Source organism: Tenrec ecaudatus, chromosome 16 (assembly GCF_050624435.1).
Source record: "Tenrec ecaudatus isolate mTenEca1 chromosome 16, mTenEca1.hap1, whole genome shotgun sequence".
In the NCBI taxonomy this organism is placed as follows: domain Eukaryota; kingdom Metazoa; phylum Chordata; class Mammalia; order Afrosoricida; family Tenrecidae; genus Tenrec; species Tenrec ecaudatus.
The window spans coordinates 96,423,937-96,449,218 of NC_134545.1; the positions used below are offsets into that span (position 1 = coordinate 96,423,937).

General features: G+C 45.2%; 1 protein-coding gene and 1 non-coding gene across 6 annotated transcripts in view; one reads left to right on the forward strand and one right to left on the reverse strand.

Moving 5' to 3' along the window:
* Nucleotides 1-25,282, forward strand: part of VTI1A (vesicle transport through interaction with t-SNAREs 1A) — a 393,311-nt gene that overhangs the window by 146,848 nt on the left and 221,181 nt on the right. The window lies entirely within an intron of this gene.
* Nucleotides 17,445-17,551, reverse strand: LOC142429981 (U6 spliceosomal RNA). The gene has a single exon (XR_012780475.1). It is a non-coding gene; the product is annotated as a U6 spliceosomal RNA (small nuclear RNA).

The window sequence follows — 25,282 nt, forward strand, 5'->3', positions numbered from 1 at the left end:
TGTGCTGTTGTAGGCACTTTGCAACTATCCCGGTTTGTCTCTGTACCACCCCTGTGAGTATAGTTGAACTGGTCCCCCATTCAACAGAGGAAGAAACAGGCTCAGGGAGGTTCAATAACCTTCTCCTATTAAGGGGGTTTGGATGATATATGCATATTCCTTCTACATTTATAAATATGCATATACATGTGTGTGATATTTATGACTACATGTATATATACTAGGTCTTCAAATGCTCAGAGGAAAAGACCGTGCATGGATTTTGAAACAAAATTGCACCACATGAACTTGTGCTTACTTGTTAAGCTCACCTGAACCAGCTCTAGATTAAGACACTAAAAAATAGAAGATGTCAGTTTTGAAAGAGCCCCTATCAGAGCAACGTGAATTCAGCTAAAATAGAAGCAAGTGCAAACACCAAATTTATGGGGAAGCTTGAGTGGAAGTATGGTGAAATCATTGAGACTTTATGAAAAGTTTATGATGACAATGCATAAACTGGTCAGAAATGACCAGCTCACTTTAAGAAAGGATGATTCCATGTTGAAGGTGAAGTAAGCAGCTGCAGACTATCCACATCATTGTACAAGGAAGCACAGTGAATAAAAGAGGGCCGGCAATTAACAGCAGAAACAATAGCCAATACCAGAAGGCCTCTTGATTAGTTCAGCTTACACACAATTCTGACTGAAAACTTAAAGTGGAGCAAACTCTCTGTTTAATGCGTGCCAAAACTGATGGATCCTGATAAGCTACAGAGAAGAGCAAAGCTTTCAGTGGAAATGTACCCAGTGGATGAACATCGTGAAACGTTCCTTCCAAGAGCTGTAGCAGGAGACGAAACGTGGCTTTACCAGAGTGGTCCTGGACACAAAGTGCAATCAAACCAATGGCTACCGAAGGTGGAAGAGGTCCCGTCAAAACAAAATCTGACAAAATGTTGTCAAGAGCAAAAGTCATTGCAGCTTTTAGGGGATGCTTAAGACATTTTGCTTACTGTCTTTCCAGAGGAGTAAACAACAGTAACATCTACTTACTATGAGACTGTTTTGAGACAGTTAACCAAAACTTTAGCAGGAAAATGCTCAGGGAAACATGCCCCTGCTCTTTCCTCTCGTCAAACAAGGGCAATTTCGCAAGAGTTTTGATGGGGAATCATTAGGCACCCATCTTACAGTCCTCATTTGGCTCCTTCTGGCTTCTTTTTGCTTCCTAATGTAGAAAAATCCTTAAAGGGCACCAGATTTTCTTCGGTTAATAATGTAAAAAAGACTCCATTGCCATGGTTAAATTCCCATCGTTAGGGATGGGCTACAGGACTAATATCATTGCTTTACAAGAGTACCATGGCCTTGATGGTACTTATGTGGAGAAAGTTCCTGTTTTTTTATTTTTATCTTTTTAATTTCATTTTTCTATGGACTCTGAAGGCCCCTTGTGTGTGTGCGCGCGCGCGTGTATGTACAGAGAGGTCATTTATCAAAATAGCATGTTTAACTCCATAATGTTTTACTGTGTTTTTTAACAAAACAATCACGATATACTCATAATGATATTCGACCTGGTTTTAGAAAGCATTGTGAAAATTGGTCCAAAATGATTCCAGAATCTCCTCATGGAATAAAGCGTCTGCCCCCACAAGTCATTTTAATAGCAAAGAGGCCATGAAGCAGGTCCTTCATTACCTGTGGATCAGCATATAGAGTATATATGATACTACTGCGAGCCAGCCCAGTTTGAAGAAAGGGCCACACAGAAGAAAATGTATGCAACAAGATGCCGATTCACATCTCTTAACACGTGTAAATAGTGTTGCAGACAGCGCTAGACATGTTGCGTGAATAGCCAAGGCATGCCACGGTTCTGAATCACCTCGCAGGACTTTGGCCACCAGCCTGCTGCGATGGGTGCGCCCTGGAGCAGGGTGCCAGCTGAATGGATGCAGTTATGTGAAATTTTAAACAGGATTCTGTCCTCGGCCTGGGCAAGGTAGCCGGTACAACGCGTTACTTCTCATTGCACCCGTTCTGACATCTGAACCTTCCTAACAGAAAGGAATGCCATTTTCATGAAAGAACTTTCTGTGTGATCAAGTTCGCATTTATAGGCGCCCCAGCATATGCCGCGATGTGATAAACTTGAACCCCTTATATGCCCAATCCCCTTACTTCTGCTTCCCAGGAATTACTGCCAGGCTTCTTCAGGAGCCACAGGGAAAGACAGAGGGGTCACATCTCGGCAGAAAGCTGTAAAAAGAAGTAACAAAAATTTGTTGGGTTGGGTTTGGGGCGTGCCACACCCTTCCTCACCCCTCTCCATCCTGACAGTGGAAAGAATTAGCCGACTGACAGACTGCACCTAAACGGAGCCCCACGACTGTCAGGTTGTGCTCACGCAGGGGAAGGGCTGGGTTTGAGGGGCAGGCAGAAGCTGAGTTCCAAGATTCACTCGCCTAAGGGTTGCAGCCACTCCTGATAAAACCACCTGGGTTTCCTCAGAGGCCGAGGTCAAGGATGTGGCCGCAAACGTGTGTGCTCATCAGACAGTTGGAGCCAGGTCCTTGGTGTGTGTACAGTGTATAAATGGTAATGTGGATAAACACTGCCCTCCCAAACCACGTAATTGCGCCGCTTGCTGAAAACACCCAGAAATGTACCGGGATAGCACCGGGAAGCTATTTCTCACACGACTCTGTTCTTAATGGCTAAGTGACTGGCACGGGATTTTTTTCTTTTTCTTTCTTTTCCTTTTTCCTTTTTCTAAATTATGTGTTCTTGTTTCAGGCGTTGAGATGATGCAAAACAGATTTTTGTGGCAACGTTCTGTTTTGCAGCCAAAAAAGCATTTAACGAAGCTCTTTTCTCCTAAATTGCGGCTTATTTTGGACCTTCTGTGTGATCGGCATAAACGCAAGGAACGTTAAATTGAGAAACAACCTCCTTGGGTTGTTTGTTAGAACAGAGAATGATGCCCATAAAATTAAAATGGGAAACAAGTTTTCAAATGACAAGTGAAGTGTGAATCAGTGAGCATTATCGATGGGAAAGAATCAGGCCCGTTTGCTATCTTATTGGTTTTTCGGCTGGGTAAAATGAAGGGCCATTTTGTGATAGTTATTACTTACCATATATATTCGAGTACAAGCCGACCCTAATATCAGCCAAGGCACCTAATTTACCACAAAACTGCATTTAAAATGTGCTGAAAACTCAGCTTTTGCACGAGTATATATGGTATCTCAAAAACAAGTAATTGGGTCACCAGTATTTTTTTGATATCAGCTTCCTGCTCGCTCTGTGTCTTCCCTTTTTATTTATGTTTTAACCCTTTTCTTCCCTCTATACTGCTCCTCTTCTAACCAATCTCCTTAGAAACGACCGCGGTTAACAAACTCGGAAGTCAAAACAGTTACTTGCGTAGCCATGGTAAAACAGACCAACGTAAACAGATTCCCAATTGCTCGCTTCCCACTTCTCCCTTCTGCACACCTATGATTATGGCACTGAATTCTAGGAGAACCACTGGTGATTTAGTTGTCTAAAAATGACCAGGGTTTGTTTTTTTAGCCGTGAACATGTTTTATTCTTTCATGGACCTTGAAATTTGAACTCAGAAGTTCCACAGCCTTAAACTTAGCAATATGTGAGTTCTAGTAATACGTGAGTTCACTTTCTCATCTGTAGCCTCTGACATGGTGTTGGCATTAGACGGAGAAGCAGAGTGGCATTTCAGGTGTCCGTGGCTCCTGGCGCCGTCTATGGAATGCATATCCCTTTAGTCCTGATGGTACAGTGGTTAAGTGCTTGCTTACTAACTGAAGGGTGGGTGGTTCGAACCCGCCAGCTTATCCATGAGAAGAAGATGTGGCAGTTTGATTTTATAAAGATTCCAAGTTACATTCATTGCCATTGAATCGGTTCTGGCTCATAGTGTCTTTATAGGACAGAGTAGAACTACCTCTGTGGGCTTTCAAGGCTGTTAAAGCAGAAAGCCTCATCTTCCTCCCATGGAACAGCTGTTGGTTTTGAACTGCTGACTTTGCAGTTAACCAAGTGGTCATAATGCTCTCTGCCACCAGGCTTCCTTCTATGGGGCAGGTTTACTCTTTCCCATAAGGTCTTGATGAGTCAGAATAGGCTTCACGAGGACAGGCTTAAATATCTATTGTTGCAAGAATGCTACCGTTCGATCATGAGACATCATTGTTTTTCTCTCTGTAGTGTTTTCAAATGCAGGCTCAAGGTCCTTTGGCTCTACAGTTGTTTCGAATGGAAGCTATTTTCCAAAGACCTATTTAACACATTGCATATCTGCCGTGTACAGAGCACTGCGGTGGTCTCTGTGGAAACCTTGGAGCAGTGAGCTAGATGCTCTCTGCCTCTCGAGATCTTGTAACGCAGGGGAAAGGAGGCTGGACAGCATCCAGGATGGAGACTGGCTGTGAGAATACACACGACTGGGGCGAAGGGAGAGGACCGACCTCTGACTGTTCATGAGGAGAGGGGGAAAGGAAAGGAAGAGGGATGAGAGGGAGGGAGGGAGGGAGGGAAGAAAGATCGATAGCTATGTTTGGATGAAGGAGAGCAAGGGAAGCAGCTACCTGGGACAGAATTCCTCAGAATCAGGTGTCAAAAGATGCCCTTGCAAGACGATGTGGGAGATGCACGACTATTCGTTTACACACCTTCTAGAGTGAAAGGAAGTGAACACATGTCCTACACGTATTCCTAGGTGGCGTAGTGATTGCATGTTGTGCTGCCAACCTCAAGGTCAGCAGTTCAAACCACCGGTTGCAAAGAGGAGACTCTCTCTCTCTGCCTGCAACAGTGAGGCTCAGAAGCTCCCAGGGGCTGTTCTACCCTGTCCTGTGGGGTCCCTGTGAGTCAGAACCAACTCACCAGATGGCAGGATGCTTAGTTTGGGCACTCCTTATGATTTGAGTGGATTCATCAGTAAACGTGTATGATGCCACCAAGCGGGTCATATTCTCAAGTGGCTAACTCGATTTATGAAAATGAATTACAAGAAAGGAAGGGAGGGAGGAAAGAAGGAAGGAAGGAAGGAAGGAAGGAAGGAAGGAAGGAAGGAAGAAAAGAAAAAGGCCTTAGGAGTTTTTAAAAAGATGATTTCTCCCTCATGTTAGAAAAGGAAATGCCCATTAGATCTGCCTCCTTTACCTCCCTCCGTCTAAACTCCTCAACCATTTCACGTGGGTCTGATGCTTTCCTACATCCCTTTTTTAAAATGATTTTTCCCCTTACATTCTTTATGTATTGTGTTAGTCTGGAGAAGGGTTTTTTGTTGTTGTTGTTGTTGTTTTTGTGCCTGTTCTTGTTGTTTTTCACCCTAACTTGAGCCGTGCTGGTTTTAGTAAAATAAGACTGAACAGCCACCATGTCTTTGCCATTGAAAGGGAATTCAAAGCACAGCTACTGTGATGTCATCAAAGAAGTCTGGAGTGGCTCTGGATGGGGACACATGTACAGAAAACCTCAGGGCCTTTCAAAGGTGCTAGTGTCCTGCCTTCTAACCTGAACTAAGTGGCGGCTGTGTGCGCAGTGTCTTTGCCTGGGACGTAGGTTTATGAAAATAAAAAGGTAGACGAGTGACAGAAATATATATATGGAAATAGGAGTGGCCTGAGGCAAAAAGCAATAAATAGAGTTTGTTTTCCCAGCACCTCTAAAATAATTGTAATTTCAGACCTATCATTATGATCACCCCCCTCCTCCCCACTTAAAATAAAAAACTAGGGTGGAGAATGACAGCTTGCTTAAAGCAAAGCAGTACTGCAGCCTGTAAATGGGAACCAGCTCAGGGGGACACTTCAGGATGGTCTGCTCCCAGGAAGCACTACTTGTTGAATGTTTGAAGTCATTCAGGGAAAGACTGAGGACATTATGTTGGAACGTGTTTGAAAATTCGGTTCCTCTAGTCAATTGGGAGGCTCCGTAAATTTCCCTTTGAAATGAATGATAATACCCTCTTACAAATCGAGAACATAAGAAGGATGAGGCTGGATTTCAGTCCCAACGATTTAAAGGCTGGCTCTTCCTTAGAGCTGCAGGTAGCAAGTAGTGGGGAGTAGTCATGCATGAAAGGTAGTTTTATTCGCTTTGCAAGTCCATGTTCCGCACATAGACGGCCATTGTGTCCGCCTTGAATGCATTATAATGTGCGCCCTACACGTTCTCTTCCCCGGCAGCATGAACTCCCTCCCAGGCACGTCATCACGGTGTCCAAAGCTTGTTTAAAGCACATTGCTGCGGTATGCCGGGACCTGTCCGGCTTTCTTACCTCTCCTGACACCTCCACTCCCAGGAGGGATGGAGGAATTTGAGTTCAGTCCGAAACATGGGCCAGGCTTCTAAAGCCACTTTCCCTGTGGATCTCAAACTTTGACTCTCCTGTTCTTTTCTTTCCCCCTTATTTTCAGTTTAGAAAGGGGAGCTTCAAATGTTGACGCTCTTGGCTCCTAACGCATCGTATTGTTTTGGTTTACTACGTGCGAGGACCAATTTGTCTTCATAAAACTGTAATCTCTTTCCTTTTAATAAGTGACCATGGAGGAAAGAATAAACATAAACATGGAGAGAGAGCAGCAGGGAATGGCCGCCCAGCATCTCTACAGCCTCCTAGTGAGAATAACAGCTCACGACGTGCTAAGTCAAGGCTGCTCTCCGTGCTCTGCCTGTGTATAGGTCTCACCACAGCCCATGAAGTGGCTGCGTTATCAAGAGACCTCTAAGAGTTCAGTCATTCGCCCAAGATAGACGGGGAGAGAAAACAACAGTCGGACACCAGCGTCTGTGTTCTTCATCACCGAATGCTACTACACAGAAGTATTAAGTCAGAAGAGAGAATATTTTGACGTTCAGACAGCCCGAATTTGTTCCATGAGAATTGTACCGTGTACTTCCTTAAAGATGATGATTTATGGTTTTCTTCCTTTTTATAGATTTAATGTGTAGAGGGATTGAAGGGCCAAACCTTAATGTTAGGGTGCTATTTAAGTGCAGACTTCTAGCTTTCAAGACACAGTATTTTTGTGCTCTGAATATGAACTCAAGCACTGAATGTAGCTTACCACTCCATCCAGATGTTTTCACCCTGATCTTTATCAAGGCTGTCCTGGTTGCTAGCCATGTTTAGTGATAGTTAACAAGAGAGATGAGTTGGTAGGAGCAAAAAAAAATTATACATAGATAACCTAATCTTAAGATTGTTTATTATTCAAGGCTGATAGGAGAAACATGTACTTAGTGAATCAGAGGGTGTTCTAAAGAGTAAAGCAGAATATTGGTTTTGTGTGTGTGTGTGTGTGTGTGTGTGTGTGTCTGGCGGCACAGTGGGGTGTGTAGAAGGGCTGTTGAATACGAGTCAGCAGCAGGAACTAGACAGCAGCTCTGCCGGAAGGAGAAAGATGGTGTTATCTGCTCCCATATAGATGGACAGTCTCAGGCTAGGAAGCAGGGTGATTCTGCTACAAATCAGAATGGAGTTGATGGCAGTAGATTTATATAAAAACATGTTTATGTTTATGGACACGTTCCATTGTCCACATTTTGTCGACCCATTTACCTCTCAATGGACGCTTGGGTTGCTTTCCCACCTTTGGGGCAAGAATCTTGACTTTAGCACGTCGTCTTACCTTTGGGGAACTCCTTCTAGAAGCCTCCTGGGCCTGTGTTTCTTCACCTGTGCAGCCCTCGGCAGTAAAGCGTGGCCTGTGAGGGCTGAGTGGACTCTAGAGCCCTGAGCACAGGGCCTGGGGAAGGCACACACTCAAAAACGGCAACGTCTTCTCGTTCCTTTCTTCTGAGTAGCGTAATCAGACTGGTGCCTCAAGGTGCAAGACCGTCCCCTGTCAGTGTTCCACCCACGCCTGGCCTATCCTGATGCCTTGACCTGACACAGTCTCCATTTAACCCTTCCCTCTCTTTGGCCTCTAGACTAATGGTCTGAAGTGGGAGGTGGCCCTTTTGGGGCCTATGCAAGCAGTGTGTGTGCCGCTATTGGGAGGCTTCTTCTTCCCCCTCTGAACCATTGCTTTCCCCCTGCTCAGTCTCCAAATGTACCTTTCTATTCTCCTTAGCCTGCGACTGGCATTGCTGTGAAGCCTTTTGTGATGTGCATCTAGAACACTATGTAAAAATAAACTGCATTGCGTTATTTAAATATTTAGAAGCCTTTGTAGCCTTGCAGGCTATTTTTAAAATGACCTTTAAAACCATTTGCAAAGAAGACAAAAGTAATGGGGGGGACGGGAGGGGGTTGAGGGTGGGAACATAACCTTTTAATGTCTCCTTCATTAGCTGTGTTCCCTCCCTTGGCTGCGTTGCTTGCTTTGATAGCTCATAATGTAGGATACATCAAAGACCCAAATAATGGAGAACAATGGGGAACAATTTTTAAAAGCTGATTTTATATTATTGCTGCCACCATTAGGTGTCAGGTGGAAAAGATCCTTTTCTTTTAAATAACCCAGACATGCGATTGATTTTCTCTAGACTGTAGACCCCCTTGGTAAAAGACGCCATGTGGATGGATGGTCATGTGTGATGCGGGCTTCTCTGGCTTGACCAGACGTGACTTTGGAGAAGTGATTTTGTTTCTCAGAAGAGGGATTCACAGAGCACCGGTTTGGTCATCCGACGAACTCACACCACAGGCCGACTTCGCTCTTAGTTGTTGTGTTCTTAAGCCAGACCAGGAGCCACCTTTCCAGAAACTCCCCAGGAAGCATAGATGAGAGGCACAGGCGGCCAGAGCCCGTGTGGAAAGCCCGGGTTGAATGCCGCCAAGGCCAGACGGAGAAGTTGTCCGCGGAGTAGCTCTGGGGTCGCCATGCACGTGAGAGATCCTGTGGCAGGAAGCAGCCTCGAGAAGGGGAGGAGGTCTGAGGGGCCTGAACACGCAGAGGGCTAGAGCATGTCCTCTGGGAGTATGGGTAGGTGCAGGCAAATAGAACCGACTTGTTTTTGTTTGTTTTAAAACAAGGCCACAAGCACTGGGCAACGTATGCAGGGGTCCTTAGAAAAGCTTGTGGGGACAGTTCATTATCCTCTCATTCCATCGTTCCTTGGACTTTTTGAAGCCCCCTTCATTTGTGAGAGGAGTAACTGGCTGGTGGGTTCGAACTGCTGGCCTTTCAGTTAGCAGCCCAATATGAAGTCATAGTCGACTTGATGGCAGTGAGACTGGTGGGTTTGAGTTGGTGTGTGAGAGCTTCAATAAGAAGGCAAAGCCGTGCAGGATGAATGCCAAATGAGAGGACAGCTCATGAAGTCTGGGGATGATGACTTCTGTGAATGGTCCTGGACAACATGTACTTTGTGCTCAGAATAACAAGGCCATCCCAGCGCAGGGCCTGGCACATAAACGGCGACTCAGTGAACTCTTCTGAAATGTGTTCCATACGCTGAATGTGTGACCTATGCCGTGGGCTGCTGTAGACGCTATAGAATCGGACACTGGGGCTTAGAGAAACTCAGACTCTTTGTCAGCTGGATGTAGTGGAACAGGTTTCACATCCAGGCCTGCCAGGTGACAGAGGCCTGGTTTATTAACCACCACGGTTACAGAACATTTCCAGGATTCTCTACATGTAAAAACATGTGTGCTCGATTCAATACTATCGCCCTGCTGCCCCTAACAAACCCATGTTCTAGCCCCCCAAAACCCATGGCAAAGAGAACGCTGTAGAAGTGATGACGGGGAGGATGTTGAGAGTGAAAGTCTCTGGGTGGGTCCCCTGTAGCCACAAAGATCCTCATGAACAGGGAGCAGAACGTGCGACCACAGAAAGAGAAGTCGAGGAGAGTGAGGGATTTGATGCTGCTGCGCTGCTGCTGACTTTGAAGATGGAGGAAGGCAGGGGCCCAAGCCAAGGAGTGTGGGCCGCCTTAGAAAGGGAGTAGGCAAGGAAATGGCTTCTCCCCTGGAGCCTCCTGAAGGACCACAGCCCTGTTGGCACCTTCCTCTTAGCCCAGTGCGACCGCTTTCCGACTTAGGGCCTCTAGAACCGTAAGTAAACACATGTGGGCTGTTTTAGGCACTACATGTATGGTAATTTATTATGGCCTCCCTACGAAACTAATGCACAGCTGCTCAAAGGGCTCAGCCGAGCACTGAACCAGAGGGTGAACCAGCACGGAGAACTGAAGGCAAGGAGACCAGCGGGGAGGTGATTGCAGCCATACAAACCTCATATGACCTGAAATTGTGTCTCTTCAGGTTTTATTTGCTTTCTGCCATTCTGTCTTTGGGGTTGGCCAATTTCTACTCTCCTTTCTTCTTTCTTCTTCTCCTCCCTGTCCTTTGTAGTGTGCCAACAGTCTCACTTGAAAATAATCTTCGGCGGGGGGTGGAGTGTGTGTGGATTGTAGATCCAGGCAAGGTGAGCTAATATTATCAGTAACAGGTCATAGATCCTCTGCCTCCCAGAATCTTCCTTTCATCATGTGTGTGCGTGACATGTATTGAGTGGGTACCTATTGGGGGCTGGCTTCACACTGTATCAACAGCTAAAAGCTGGTTGGACAATATAAAACACGTTGATTGTTTAAATGATTCCATAGGGGTTGGGCGCACAGAAGCAGAGGAGGGCCACACAGAGAAGTGTCTCTTTCAGTCAGACATGGGAACACTGGACCGCATTTTGGAATCTCCAGAGGAAATCATAGACATAATATCTAGCATTCAGTGACAGAGGTGACGGCTAACTTAAACATTCATGTACCTCACATGACTGTTTTGCTGAAAAAAATCATGTTAGGATAGACTTTATTCTTCTTTTTAAGTTGGCATGCTTGTTTATGCCCCAGAGATTGGGGTCGCTGTTGAGATGCAGAAAACAGATTAAGGTAACTTTGTTTTTAGTTTGAGACTAATTTAATAGGTGAATTTTCGCCTCCTGTGCTCCAAAGCATGCATTGTGTAAGCAGATCGGGGTATTCCCTATACGTCTTCCCTTCCTTACCTCCCGCATGCGACTTCCAGCCTGCTGGTTCCCCGTCATTTCGGACAGGACACTAATGGTCAGCTTTCCTGCCCCTAATAAAACCCTCGCCGGCCCCACCATGAATCACGCTTATCTACCAAGGTCCTCCAGCTCAGTTCATGGCCCACCTCCCATTTAGATGCTCAGACCCCAGCCCTGGAGCTATTGTGTGGATTTCTTCCTTTATCTCTTCGCCACATCCAGTTCATCTGCGAGGTCGAGAGACTGCTCCTTCGAAGAGCATCCCGACTCTGACTGTACCGCTCCTCCATCAAGTTCCCTCTCTGACCCAAGCCACTGGCTCCTGTCCCCAGCACTCATATTTGGAAGTCTCCACTTACCAATAGTCAGAGTAATTCTTTTTTTTTTAATATCAGAGAGTTTTATATCAAAGATTAATTATATGTCAAAAAATCACCCCAGCCTAGTCCAGTTCAAGTCCTTAATTCCAATATTAGTCCATATGTCCAATACCAGTCTATAAATTCCTCTTCAGACTCATGCAACACATGCAATGACACTAAGTACAGGAAGATCACAGGCTGGTGGGTGGAAAGTCTTGTGGATCCAGTGGTGGTGGAAGCATCTCAGCACTGGCTGCCATCAGCATAGCTCCATGTGGCCTGTCAACAGGAATGTCTCACAGGGAGTCTGATTCAAACAGCTGAGTTCTCAGTCCCTATACTAAGCATTCTGAATGTTGCAGATAAAAATCCATTCACAGAGGCGGGTCTCAGCTCTGCTTGGTGGTCTGTGTGGAGAGAGCAGGGGAGAGGGGGAGGGGAAGGAGTACAAGGGGAAAGGCAACAGGGGAGCCAGGACAGGGAGAGGAGGGGAAGAGCGGACAAAAGACCAAGGGGCAGGATAATTCTTTTAAAACATAAGAGATTAAGTCAACCCCTGATCGGTTGTCCAGGGGCTTCCTTCCACACTCCAAGCTTTATACCATGGTCCACAAGGCCTCGCCCTAGCTGGCCACTCACTTCTGGCCACCCTTAAGCTCAAGCATGTTTTCACCTCAGCTTCCCTAGACTTGCTACTTGGTCTTTCCAGAAGCTCCTCAGAGACTCACACAGCTCACTGTTGCTTCCTACAGGTACAGGTTTCTCAAAGCTCTTTCCTGACCCCCTGCCTCCTTTTCACTCCCCTCCCCCGGCATCTCTTCTGACCTATATTTGGTTATTGTCTTTTGGAATGTGAGGTCCACGTGGTCAGGTCTGGTGTGTTCTCTGCTGTGGCTCCAGTTCCTGGAACAGTGCCTGCCACTGGCGAATGCTCAGACACCCTGAGTGAGCCAAGCATGGATTCTTATAAACGTGTACAGCTCATGTTTGCCGCCGATTGTGACCGTTGTCTACAGTTGGCTAGCTAGAACATGGCGCCGGATGTACAGATATTCCATCCATGGGGTGCACTTTCCCATTGGATATGAATAAAGTACAGCTCCTTGCTTGCCCTCCAGGCAGTTGCCGTCTGACGAAGGAAATGCATTTCAGTGAATGGTGGCCTGGCAGGTAAAACGACTGGAATCCCCGAGTGCGGGGCTTTACGGAAGGAAACCTTCCTCGCCAGTGGCTAGGATTAGGGGAACCGCCAGGAAGGGAGGAGTTGGGTGGGTTTTGAGCACTGAGTAGGTTGTAGATATACGGACCTAAGGAAGAGGCATTCTGAGGGAAGGGGGCTGTGCTCCTACAGATCTAGAGAAAGGAAGTCCAAGCTGCTTTCCTAAAGGAAAGTATTGACCAGAGCAATGCGAGTCAATCATACCCAGTAACAGTAAGTATTGAGTTCCCTTAAACACCAGGCTGTAGATCTACTATGCATAAACAATGTGCTAACATGTAGAAGGTTCTGGGCTAAAATGCTGACTAAAAAGTTATTTGCTACCTTCCTTTCCAGTTAGACATCTACTTCCCTAGGGCGATGCTTGGGCCACCAAGGGCTCCGTGCTTGAACAAGTCTTCCTCTTCTGATTTGGCTTTTCTCTGGTATTTGGTCAGTGTAGTTAGTTGTTTCATATGTCGTCCTATCAGATAGGTCTGTCCCATTTATTTTCATAACTGTGATTGGGGCCAGCAATCACATCTATGAGCATGTGATTTGACCTTGAAGCTCATGAGCAATACAGACTCCCCACATATTTTTGGGAAACTAGATGGACAGAAATGGATCAACCAGAATGGAAATAATGCGAACGGTGGCACATCGTGAAAAGTGTACCTGGTGCCAGTTGAAAAAATGCTATGCATATTGTTAAATGGAAACTGCATTACCATGCCAACTCTCAAGGGAAACAGAGTACAATCATGATTTTTTAAAAATTCTCTATATATTCCATCATGAAACAGGAGTTTCCTGCATCAAGAATTGTTAGTAAAGCGTGTGCTGTAAGCTATCACAATTAACCCAGGAATATATCCCCTACTAAGTCACTGTCATGGAGCCTTGCTGGTGTAGTGGTTTATATGCTAGGCTGCTAACTGCAGAGTCAGCAGTTCAAACCCACCAGCTGCTTAGGAGGGAAAAGCTGAGGCTTGCTGCTCCTGTAGAGATTCGCCCACCTTGGAAACCCTAAGGGGCAGTTCTGTCCTGCCCTGTAGGCTGGATATGAGTCAGGGTTGACTAGAGGCACGGACTTTAAAACCACTGCCATCACCTTGATGCTGGCTCATAGTCAGACTCAGCAATCCTGCAGAGGGGCTTCCCAACTCTAAGTCTTTACAGGAGCAGATAGCTCATTCTCCCTCCTACTGAGAAGCTGGTGGGTTTGAACTGTCAACCTTGAGGTTAGCAGTTTGCTGTCTACCTCACAGTACCATGAAGGCACCAAGAAGTATCCCTGTTAGGGGTATTTCCCAAGGACTTGGGGATTTGAGTGAATAAATCACATCAGAAAATTAGGTTGAGATTTTTGATGAGAGCAGAAATGAGTCTAACTAGTGTCAGTAGGAGGCCTGGCGCTGTTCCCATGTAGATCAAGACAATGCATCCCACCAGTGCGTAAGAGAGCTCTGTGTGGAATCTGGGCCACTCTGAATGGGAAACCCTGGGGAGTGAAGTAATTTGTTCCTCGTGTGGCAGTGGCACTAAATACAAGTGAAGCACTTTTTATTGTGAGCATTTTAAACGTTGACGTACGTGAGCAACAGACGGTGAAAACTGACAGTTAAATCATAAAATGTAACATATCTTCTTAATTAAGAAGGATCGAGGTCTTAGTTACCCTTTGACCTCAACATTCCCCAGTACCCAGGACTTGATTGAGCAAATTGGGGAGAAAAAAATCCCCCCTCAATATTTTACTTAAGAAAGTCTACAAATGCTATTCCCTAGACAGTGCTGAAAGGGAGCGACTGAGGGGCCAAGTTTGGCCAGATTCAGCTGAAGCTTAAAAAAAAATAATAGCCCAGAAAATTAAGGAAGATGCCATGTGTAAAGCTTTGTAGCAGATGGATCCATAATTCTGAAACATTCATCTTCAATTCTAATACCTTTTAAGTCTTAAAACAGCTTTTATTAACTTTTGATAACAGATTCTGAAATGCCTCAGTTAAATATGAAATTAATAGATTGTTCCCAGTAAAGACAGATTAGGGCCAATGGGTTCTGAAGACGTTCTGGTGGGCCTCTAGATAAGTCTTTACTCTCAGGCAGCCTTTGGGAAATAGCTCCTAGCATATGCTTAGCTAGAAGAACAATATATACTGGGACATCATGGCCAGAAATTTAAACAGGTAGACAGCAGAGTCCAAGCTAGTGCACCTCGATATTGGTGTTGTGTAAGAATTCATTTGGTTGATTGCTCCTGATAGACTGAGATTTAGATCAATACTTTTATGAGAATACATCAAAGATCAATTAACCCACCCACCCCCAAAATCATTTGGCCTAATAGAACTCCTTCATAATAATTTTCCCAATAGCCCACTAGGCAAATGTGCTGTATGTGTCTTTTTAATAAAAACCCTATTTGGGGATTGAAATGTTGTTTATGTCAATTGAACAGTTACTGGGGGGCCAGCAGGTCTTACAGTGAAGAGTATTTTTTTTGTAATACATAAATTAAGCAGTGGAGACTCATGCAATGGGTTCTCCTCAGGCTAGTGCATCTATTTGTGCCGGAGTTGTATCTTCATGTTCGCTGGGTAACACTGTTGACCAGAGGGGTAAGGGTGGGGGGCTTGTTTAAACTGGTTTGGACCTCATGTCACTTAATTGCAGGCATAAGCATAACCGGCCCAACTCAAATGAATCTGGACACTGATTGACTTGGAACCTGTTGACCACGTAATGGGATTGAGAGCCTGTTTCTCCACATCCGAGAGGCTTTGAGTAACACTTGCCCCACCAAAGTCTTTTGGTCCTGAGGGCATGGTGTTTAATTTATTTGTTCTTTGTAAGCTTTTCAATCATGTTCACTGCTTTGTTCTGAGGATAGAATGTCATTATTTCCTCTCCCTTTGTGTTTAGCCATTTCAGCAATGTTCAAGCTTTGCTTAATTGTCAGGAATTTCCCCATCACATTGCCCCACTCATCCCCTACCCCCACAGGAACACAATGGTGTTTTACTTCAAACGGACTTCTAGATACTTTGGGTCCCAAAATATATCCTACAAAGTTCCAAAGCCCCTTCCCCTTATATAAGATATTCACAGCTTCCATAGACTGTCTAAGGGGGCATTATGACATCTTCAACCCTGTTCAGTATGTGGCCGAAGGAACAGACTTCATTTCAGCCACCTAAGATTCCCCCACTGTCCCCCCATCATACTCCCCTCTCTCCCCCAGACTTGGAGGACGTATTTGTTCGGTCACTGTATTGTCAGCTTTGGAGGTGCTATCAAGTAAGTGTTGTATTATACTAGCTGCAAAGTAGATGGTTCAAACCCATCAGCTGTTCCTCTGGAGAAAAACGAGGCTGTCTGCTCCCATAAAGATTCGCAAAGTCTCAGAACCCCTACACAGGGTCGTGATGAATTAGACTCTATTTGATGGCTGTGGGTTGAGTTTGGTTTTTAATAACAACTTAAGGAGCCCTGACAGTGCTGTACTGCTAGCAGCAAGGTTGGCCAGTCAAACCCACCAGCTACCCCAAGGGAGAAAGCTGAAGCTACCCGGCCCCGTGAAGATGCACAACCTCCGATACCACACACAGGCTCTCCATGGGTCCGAATCCACTCAATGGCAGTAGGTTTGGTTTTTAATAACAACTTACTGCATTACGGTATGTCCATTTACTGTAAAAAAGAAGAAGAGTTTATTGAGGTGAGATCACTGAATAGATACCCAAGAAACAGAGTAAGATAATTTTTGCAGTTTGAACTCAATTCTTACATGTATGTAGATACACACATGTAGACAGGCAGCTGCATTGAATCAATTCAGTTCATACGGAGACACACATACTCTGTATACACAGAACAGCCCTGATGTGATTATTAGTTAAGCACTTGGCTGTTACCGGAAAGGTAGCCAGTTCAGGCCCATCCAGACAACTCTGTTCTGTGAAAGAAAGGGCTGGCAATTTTCTCTCGTGAAGGCTGCCGTCTCGCCAGCTGAGTGGGTTGCACACAGCAACGTCAACACAAAGACCTCATGAGCCCAGGTCCTTAGGGCGGTTTCTTTTCAGTGCATTGGGATGGAGGCTCTCGCTAACAGGATCATCCACGTGCTCAGTAGGTAAACTTAGGACAGGTTGTCAGGAGAGACCTGTCTGGGTTAAGTAGTGGCTTGGTGAAGTGGAGGGGCACTGCAGAAGAGGAAGACCCTCAAGGCAATGGATCGACAGGGTGGCTACAGTGGGCTCAGGCATGGGAATCATTGCTGCAAGAACGGCACAGGGCCGTGAAGTGTTTCGCTCTGCTGTGCATTTTTCCATGGAAAAATATCCATTCATCTTTTCATTCCATTTTCCCACAGACTTTTTCAAGGCCCGTCTTATAGGACATGAGGGTGGGGGTCAGATTGCTTGGGTTCGAATCCAGTGGTGCTCCCAACAAGGAACAGTGGCTGTGGCAGTAAGAGACCCACCTCTTTGGTCCTCACACTCCTCTCTTGAATGGGCTGCCAGCATCAAAATTCGTCTTCTTAGTGACTGGCGAGTACGAGAAGAGAGGAGAAGAACCAGGCTTTCCTGTTCATCTTTTTCCCTATATGCAGGGATTGGTTACCTGTTTAAGAAAAATAAGTTTTGAAATAAAATTAGATCCTCTTAAGGAAACTCTGTCATCATAACATAACATCTACACTTTATTAAACACCAAACATATGCCAACCGCTTTACATATATTGTTTCCATGACCTTTTTGGAACCCCTACCATGTGTGTGTGTGTGCCTACTGCCATTGAGTCAATTCCAAATCATGATGACCCTATAATACCAAATAGAATTGCTCTATTGCGTTTATGAGACCATGAATCTTTTTTTTGGGTCATTTTTTTAAAAATATGGAACGCTTCACGAATTTGCGTGTCATCCTTGCGCAGGGGCCATGCTAATCTTCTCTGTATCGTTCCAATCTTAGTATATGTGCTGCTGAAGCGAGCACTTTAGTCATTTTATTGGGGCCTCTTACAGCTCTTATCACATTCCATACATCCATTGATTGTGTCAAGGATTATTGTGCCATCGTCATTTTCCAAAACATTCTCTTTCTACTTGAGCCCTTGGTATCAGCTCCTCATGTTTCCCTTTCCTCCACCACCCTCCTTCCCACATGAACCCTTGATAATTTATAAATTATTATTACCTTTTCATGACTTACACTGACTGATATCTCCCTCCACCCACTTTTCTGTTGTCCTCTAGGAAGGGGGTTATAGGTATATCATTGTGATCAGTTCCCCCTTTCTCCGCCCACCCGGCCCTTCCCTCCTAGAATCACTGCTCTCATTATTGGTTCCTCGGGGGGTTGTCTGTCCTGGATTCCCTGTACCCATGTACATGCTCTGGTCTAGCCGATTTATAAGGTAGAATTGGGGTCATGATAGTGGGGGGGGGCATTCAAGAACTAGAGGAAAGTTGTAAGTTTCATTGGTCCTATGCTGCACCCTGAGTGGCTCCTGTCTTCCTGGTGACCTTTCTATAAGGGATGTTCAATTGTCTACAGATAGGCTTTGGATATCCACCCCTCATTCACATTGATATGACTTTTTGATCTGGGTCTTTGATGCCTGATACCTGATTCCATTGATACCTCATGGTCATATAGGTTGGTGTGCTTCATCCACGTGGACGTGTTTGTCTTCAAAACTTTAAGACTCCAAATGTTGTATCTTTTGATAGCTGGACACTATCGAGACTGTGAATCTTTGTGTGAGCAGCCTAATCTTTCTCCAATGGAGCTGATGGTTAGTTTCAACTGTCAACCTTGTGCCTTGGAGTAAACACCCTATTGCTTAACCTACAAAACATTATCTTGCACATTCTCTCTCTCTCTCTCTCTCTCTCTCTCTCTCTCTCTCTCTCTCTCTCTCTCTCTCTCTCTCTCTCTTTCCTTCTCTTGCTCCCTTGCTCTTCACCTGTTAATCATGTGGATATTAACCAAAAGTGTGGCAGTTTGAATCCACTCAGGGTACTTCTGATGGAAAGCCTGTCAGTTGACCAGTTGACTTCCAAAAGATCACCACCATTGAGAACCCCTGGAGTGCAGTTCTCCTCAGAGACACACGAGGTCGACATGAGTGGTTATCAACTCCATGGCAGCTCGACTTGAAATCTCAATGTATACATACACACGCACATGTGTGTAAGTATGTGTGTGTGAGCACATGCAATTGTTAAAGCAACCACACATATTTAATTTATTAAGCAAGCACACCTGGTCCTGTAGATATGATCAGTAAAGTGTGATGTATATAAATAGAAGAAGGCTTATGGGGTTCTTGAGGAAGAATGTAAATGATTTGCCAAGGAAAAAAAGATACACAAGGACTGCAGGGCACTTGGACCACGGTATTTTAAGTTTGTAGATATTAGTTCTTTACTATACTTAGGTCATTGAAACCCTACTTAAACCACATGCAGACACACTGGCAAATCTGTGGTGTAATTATTTATTGCACAAAGGGAGAACTAGACCTTTTATATACTGGCCTTGCAATAGGTGTCATTTTTATGTGTGGAAAAAATAAACACCTGTTATTTTCTTGTTATTCTGAGGTCAAAGCTCACCACGGAGATTTTAATATTTGCAAACCCTTCTACCCACTGGAATCTCTGCATTTAAAATAATGGTTGTTTGTTTCCTAAGGTGCAGCATTCTGATGCACTGTGCCTGACTACTTCCAGGCAGGAAAATGAAATCTGCAAGCACCCCTTCTTTTTTTGAGCTCCTTCTATCTTGCTGGAGACTGCTGTTCAGTGGTCAGGATGCATTTCTTCTCCTTTATCATTCTGATTAGCATTTGGGGGTGGGCATTGCTATCAGGAGACTCTTGTGTTTCTATGCCCTGGTAGCACAGTGGATTACACGTTGGGTTGCTAACCCCAGGTCAGCAGTTCAAAACCACCAGTTGTTCCTCAGGAGAAAGGCGAGACTTTCTACTCCTATAAAGAATTCCAGTCTCAGAAACCCACAGGGGCAGTTCTACCCTGTACTATAGGGTCACCATGAGTTGGCATCAACAGAGTAACAATCACTTGGAGCCCTGGTGGTGTAGTGGTCGCGAGCTGGACTGTAATCCTCATGGTCACCAGTTTGGAATCCCCAGCAGCTCCAAGGAAGAAAGACAGGGCTCTCTACTCCCCTAAGAGTTACAGTCTGACAGTTCTACCTTGTTCTACAACAGCGGTTCTCAACCTGGGGGTCGCAACCCCTTTGGGGGTCGAACGACCCTTTCACAGGGGTCGCCTGATTCATCACAGTAACAAAATGACAGTGATGAAGTAGCAACGAAAATAATTTTATGGTTGGGGGAGCACCACACCATGAGGAACTGTATTAAAGGGTCACAGCATGAGGAAGGTTTAGAACCACTGTTCTATAGGGTTGCTCTGGGTCGGCATCAGTTCTATGGCGGTGAGTTTGCTCATTTTTTTTGAGTATGCCCTCTCTGGCGACCTGCTGTATTACTCATAAGGTCAGCAGTTTGACCTTACTAGTTGCTCTGTGGGGGAATGATGAAGCTTGTTATATTCGTTAATATTTACAGTCTTGGAAACTCAGAGGGCAGTTCGACTTTGCTGCTGTTTTTGCTAGTTCTCTGCCACAACCTGTGTGCTACACTACCTGTGGGTCAAGCCAACCCATGGACAGTGTAGCTTGAGGCTCCATCAAGACCTGCTTCACCATGCTGCTAGAACATACATTGCTTGAACTTGAAACTGGTGGATCCTGTTGCCATACTTGAGTTTTCCAGATCCAATCAAGGCCTGCTCTGCTAAGCTCCCGGGCTACTGACTATTGCTTACCCACCTTGCTGTTTGCCGCCTTTGGGCAGACTCTGCATGCCTTGCTCTAGGGAGGACTCTGCTGTCTGCTTCCTTAACAATGGACCCAGCATCCCACTTGATTTCAAAGGACATCCAGTATATTAACTGTTCCATGGAAGTGAGTTGAACTGAGCCCTCTGTACTGCTGTGTGGACTAATTAGCTGTTATCTTCCTTCTCGCTGTATAAGCCTATCTATCTATCTATCTATCTATCTATCTATCTATCTATCTATCTATCTATCTATCTATCTATCTATCTATCTAATAAGTGTCCTGGTTTTATTTCTCTAGAGAGCCCTGCCTAACACAGATAGAGAAGTACAATCGTCTCAGATCATAAAGGATGAAACAGATTGTCTGCTTAGAACAGCGCAGTGTCCCACCCTGTAGAAAACATTTGCAGACTCAATATTGGCTTCAAAGGGCCAGTGATTGGCTGTTGGTGCTCTAGAAAAGAATCCCGCAAACTGTACCCTCTGCCCCAGAGTCAGATCCTATGCCGAACCGCTCCTTGAGGTTTGTGAGACTGTCAAACTTGATCAGAGCAGTCGCTTCATCACTCATGGGGCGGGAGGGGGGCACAGCTGGTGGAGTTGAACCACACCAACTCTGCTGTTTCACAGCCCAACACTTACCCCACTGTGCCACCAAGGCGCCTTTGCTCCAGGAACAAGCCCCCAGAGCCATTCCTCTATTGAGCCTCTTGAATTAAACACATTTTCTTTTCGGAATTAACACTCCACCCAAAGCACTTAGCCACGTAACGTAAGGTCAGACACTCCTCCCGTCGGATAGGATTCGGAGGTGATCTGGTCTAATTCTGTCCTTACCCTCACGTCTCTTAGATAATCCGCCCTAACACGACAGCCTGACACACACAATGCTTTTGACCAAATGGACGCATTGCATTTGCATTTCCATTGTTGTTTTCCATGATCATTTGTCCGCTCAGGACTCTTTGACGACATGCCTATTTAAGGTCCCTAGCCCTCCATATTTAGGATTTTCAGATGAATTTAGGCTGCATGGGTGCCATTCTCTGAACGAAAGGAAAATGTCTGTCAGTTGTTGCCAGGTGGTTTGGGCGACTTTCCAAATATGGCTGGCTCCAAACTACCGCGCAGAATCCTACAGGCTAACGATACAGAAACCAAGAGCACTTTTAATCCCAACCATTTGTAACCAGAGCTGTCCCAGCATGGTGACATTGACAAATATGAATCTTCCCCAAGAAACATGAGTGGAGTCCTATTACTTGGCTTTGGCTGAAGCCCAGTGGTTCTAGGAATGACAGAATCAGGCTGTCAGCCGGAGGTAGAACAGAGTAAACTATGTCTTTGCTGAGCGTTTTTGTCTGTTCTTCTCATTGCCATGGCTCCTCATTGTTTTCCTGGTCGTGCGACTAAGCAAGTCGCTTGTGAAAGCATTAGGCTTTCTGATTGGCTGGCCACGCTTACATTATGTAAATTCCCTAAAAGCTCCCCTGGTAATTTGTGTTCTAGTCATTTTTATAAAATCTACTTGTGTGTGACCTTTCCGGATGCTTTTTGGAGGCAGAGCATAGGAGATTTTGTGGAAAGCCTTCAAGTGTCTCTGAGGTAATTGAGCTGATGCCATTAGGCAAGAGTGTATTTTTAATGTTCAGATATTAATTTGATATCTGGAGTATATAAAAGGCAAGTCGAGATAGCAAAAAAAAAACCCACCAAACTTTTTTCCTGTTGTGATTATTTTTCAATCTCACAAAAATGATTTTCTCTTAAAGAACTATTTTTGCCTTGGGTGCAAATCTATAGATCCTAACTCCTGTAAAAACAAAAACAAGAAATTTTTTTTATCATGAGTTGGAAAAATGAGGTATCAGGATTCCCGTGTGACCACAAATGTGTCTGCTTTCGGATTCTCTTTATCTATCACCTCTGTCGTCCTCCCAAAAGAATTCTACAAATGTAAACTTGGCTTTGGTTGGAAACTGATACCTAAGTTGAACAGTAGCCTTCCAAAAGCAAATTTTATTTTAATATTTAAGGGTTGGTGATTTCCTCCTCTCTTCCACTGCTGTTCTACTTTGGTAAACAGGGTTACCTGTGGAATATTCTATAAAGCATGGGTTTTGTCTGTGCGATTTGCAGGTACCTGAACCATGTGGTGTCGTGAGTTCTGGGTTGGGCTGCAGCTGTTCGAAACCGCCAGCCTCTCTGCAGGAGAAAGACGAGGCCTTCCACTCCATAGACGGTTCAGAGTTTGGGGAACTGACAGAGCAGTTCTACTCTGTCCCACAGGGTGGCTGTGAGTCAGAATTGGCTTGATGTCAGTGAGTCTAAAAGAACAAAACAAATAAAACCCTCGTATGTAAGATTGACAGCCGAGTGCTTTCTTTTCCTGACAATAAAACCCCAAATACAAACCCATTGCCATCAACCTGGTGGGACTCATAAGCTCCCCTGACAGACCAGGGTAGAATTGGCCCTGTGAGTCTCCGAGACTGTTACTCTTTCCCTGTTACTCTTTCATTCCATTGTTCATGAAATTTGTGAAACCCCTTTATACTTATTTCCCTATGTTTGGTTGCTCAATCAAGCCACAATTGTTGTATGTGTGTGGGTGAGCGGGGGTGCCAGATATTTTATATTAAACTTGAATATTTTATAAATGTGGCCACAAGGTAGGAAGCAGACTCTTAACTTCTGTCAGTTTTACATGTTTTGCTTGTATTTGAAATTGATGATAATTGTCCCTTAGTTATAATGTGTATGCAACAGGGCATATTCATATTATGGTTTCTTTCCATGAAAACACATACTCAACACACATTCCATTATTTTGGGAGACTTTCCTTTATGAGGAACTGAAGAAAATATTTTACTAACGGGATGTGGTATGGGCTTGTGGTTGTTCGGGGAGGGGATCCAATTGTTGGTTTGTGTTTTTAATGACCATTGGATTTTCTCTACAGATGTTGAAAATGCCCTTTTGCTCGTGCCTTCTCAGAACTTAGTTTCTTGGAGGCTTCTGCTACTGTTGGAAGATAAGAACACATTTTCCTTTCCTTTGCCCTGTTTTCTACAGCGATGCTCACCAACACGGCAGTGCTTCCTCCACCTGGTTTCTTATGCCAACCCCCCCCACGCACACCACACACACACACACACACACACACACACCAATTTCAGTGTCTGCAGGGCTCCTCCCTCCCTTTGTTCTCCTCTCTTTCTGCCTTTCCCTCTTTTCGTCTCCCCTCTTTGGCAGCCTCTTCACTGTCTAACTTTAAATTGATTAGAATGCATTAATTTTTAACCAAGTGTCACATATCCTTAACTGAGCACTAAAAGCTTGCGAAGGCTTCATGGTGTAGAGTCTGATCCCAAACTAAGTGAGAAGAATTTTAAAAACAAGGGCTGCCCTTCGTTAGCCCCTCGTGCTCTCTCCTGACAGGCTCCGTGCTCCTCAGGTTGGCATGCCAGGCCAGGGCAAGCCCTTCTGCCATGCACCATTTACCCTCTGTCAGCAGCTGCAGCCGGCGCCTGGGCGAGACTGTGCACGCGAGTCTGTCATGCGTCAGCCGCAATTAGGCTCATCTTGCTGTGCCTGGGAACCGCACAGCATCCTGGTAGCCATGTTTTTGGTGGTGACGGTGGTTCCTTTTCCCTCCATCCTTCTTCCCTTCATTCAGTTCTCTCCGGAGCACGGCCCCGGGTCTGTGTTACTGTGCCAGCTTTGTGTCGCCAGCACGGGGCATTAGAAGCGGGGACTCTCACAGGGTGCTCTCAGGTGGCTTTCACTCCGGGGATGGGCTCAGTGAACCCCCAGTCTGTTGTTCAGGGATGCGGGGGGCGGGGAGGCTAGGCAGTATGACGAGGAGCCCTGGGTGATATTTTGTACCGGTGCCAAGCTTGTCGAGCAAATTTTGTGGAGCAAATTTCCTCTAGGCCTTTTTAAGAGCTTCAGGTACACCAGCACCGGCTTCATCACAAAATGAAGTCGTGTCTTCCTCCCCTTCCTCTTCCTGCTCCGCCCACACTGTACTCACAGGGCTGACACCTAAGGCGATGGAGGTTTCCGTTTTTAAGAGTCGAGTGAAAGCTTGCTACACTTAAGGAAACAAACAAGCAAACGTGGAGATGGCAGCAGTTATATTTGGTTCACTACTTTGTGGTTGACTGTAAGTTTCTGAGAAAAACAAAGACCACCCATGGCCTCCTCATGCCAGGCTGACCAAATGAGTCTCAGCAGAAATGACCTTTCAGCCAGCATTCTCAACATTCTTGGAAGGAATTTTCCCCTTTTCTTTCATTTCCTCCCCCCCCCCCTTTCTAAGGGCCACCCAAAAGGGCTTCTATGGTTTTCCATGGACAGGTAGCCCTTGGCAAGTTTGGCATCTTGAAGGATTTTATGGAGACTTTATGGGCCTCGTCACTTTATAAAGTCAGGCTAACCCCAAGAGACTGGTGTCAGATGTTGGGAACAAAGCTGTAGTTTGAGGAAACTCAACCGGTGTAACTCCTGGGAGACCCATGGCAGCCGGAAGGGGGTCTCGGTGAGCAAAAAGCAACACCCATTTCTGCACATGAAAATGGAGTCCAAAAACAGGAGAGGACTTTTCTTCTCTCAAGTGCTGACCTGGCATGAGTAAGCAACTTTCAAATTGAATCACCACGGTGGATCAATCCAAGGGAACAGGTGGTGTATACAGATAATGCGATGCACTTTCTCAAATATGAAGCCCGCAGATACGGTTGAACAGATTAACCGAGAAGCTTAGAAATCCATAGTTTTCCAGATTTGATATTGGCAATTGGTTAAAGATTTCCAGTAGAACCATATAGCTCTCCATGATATCGGCTT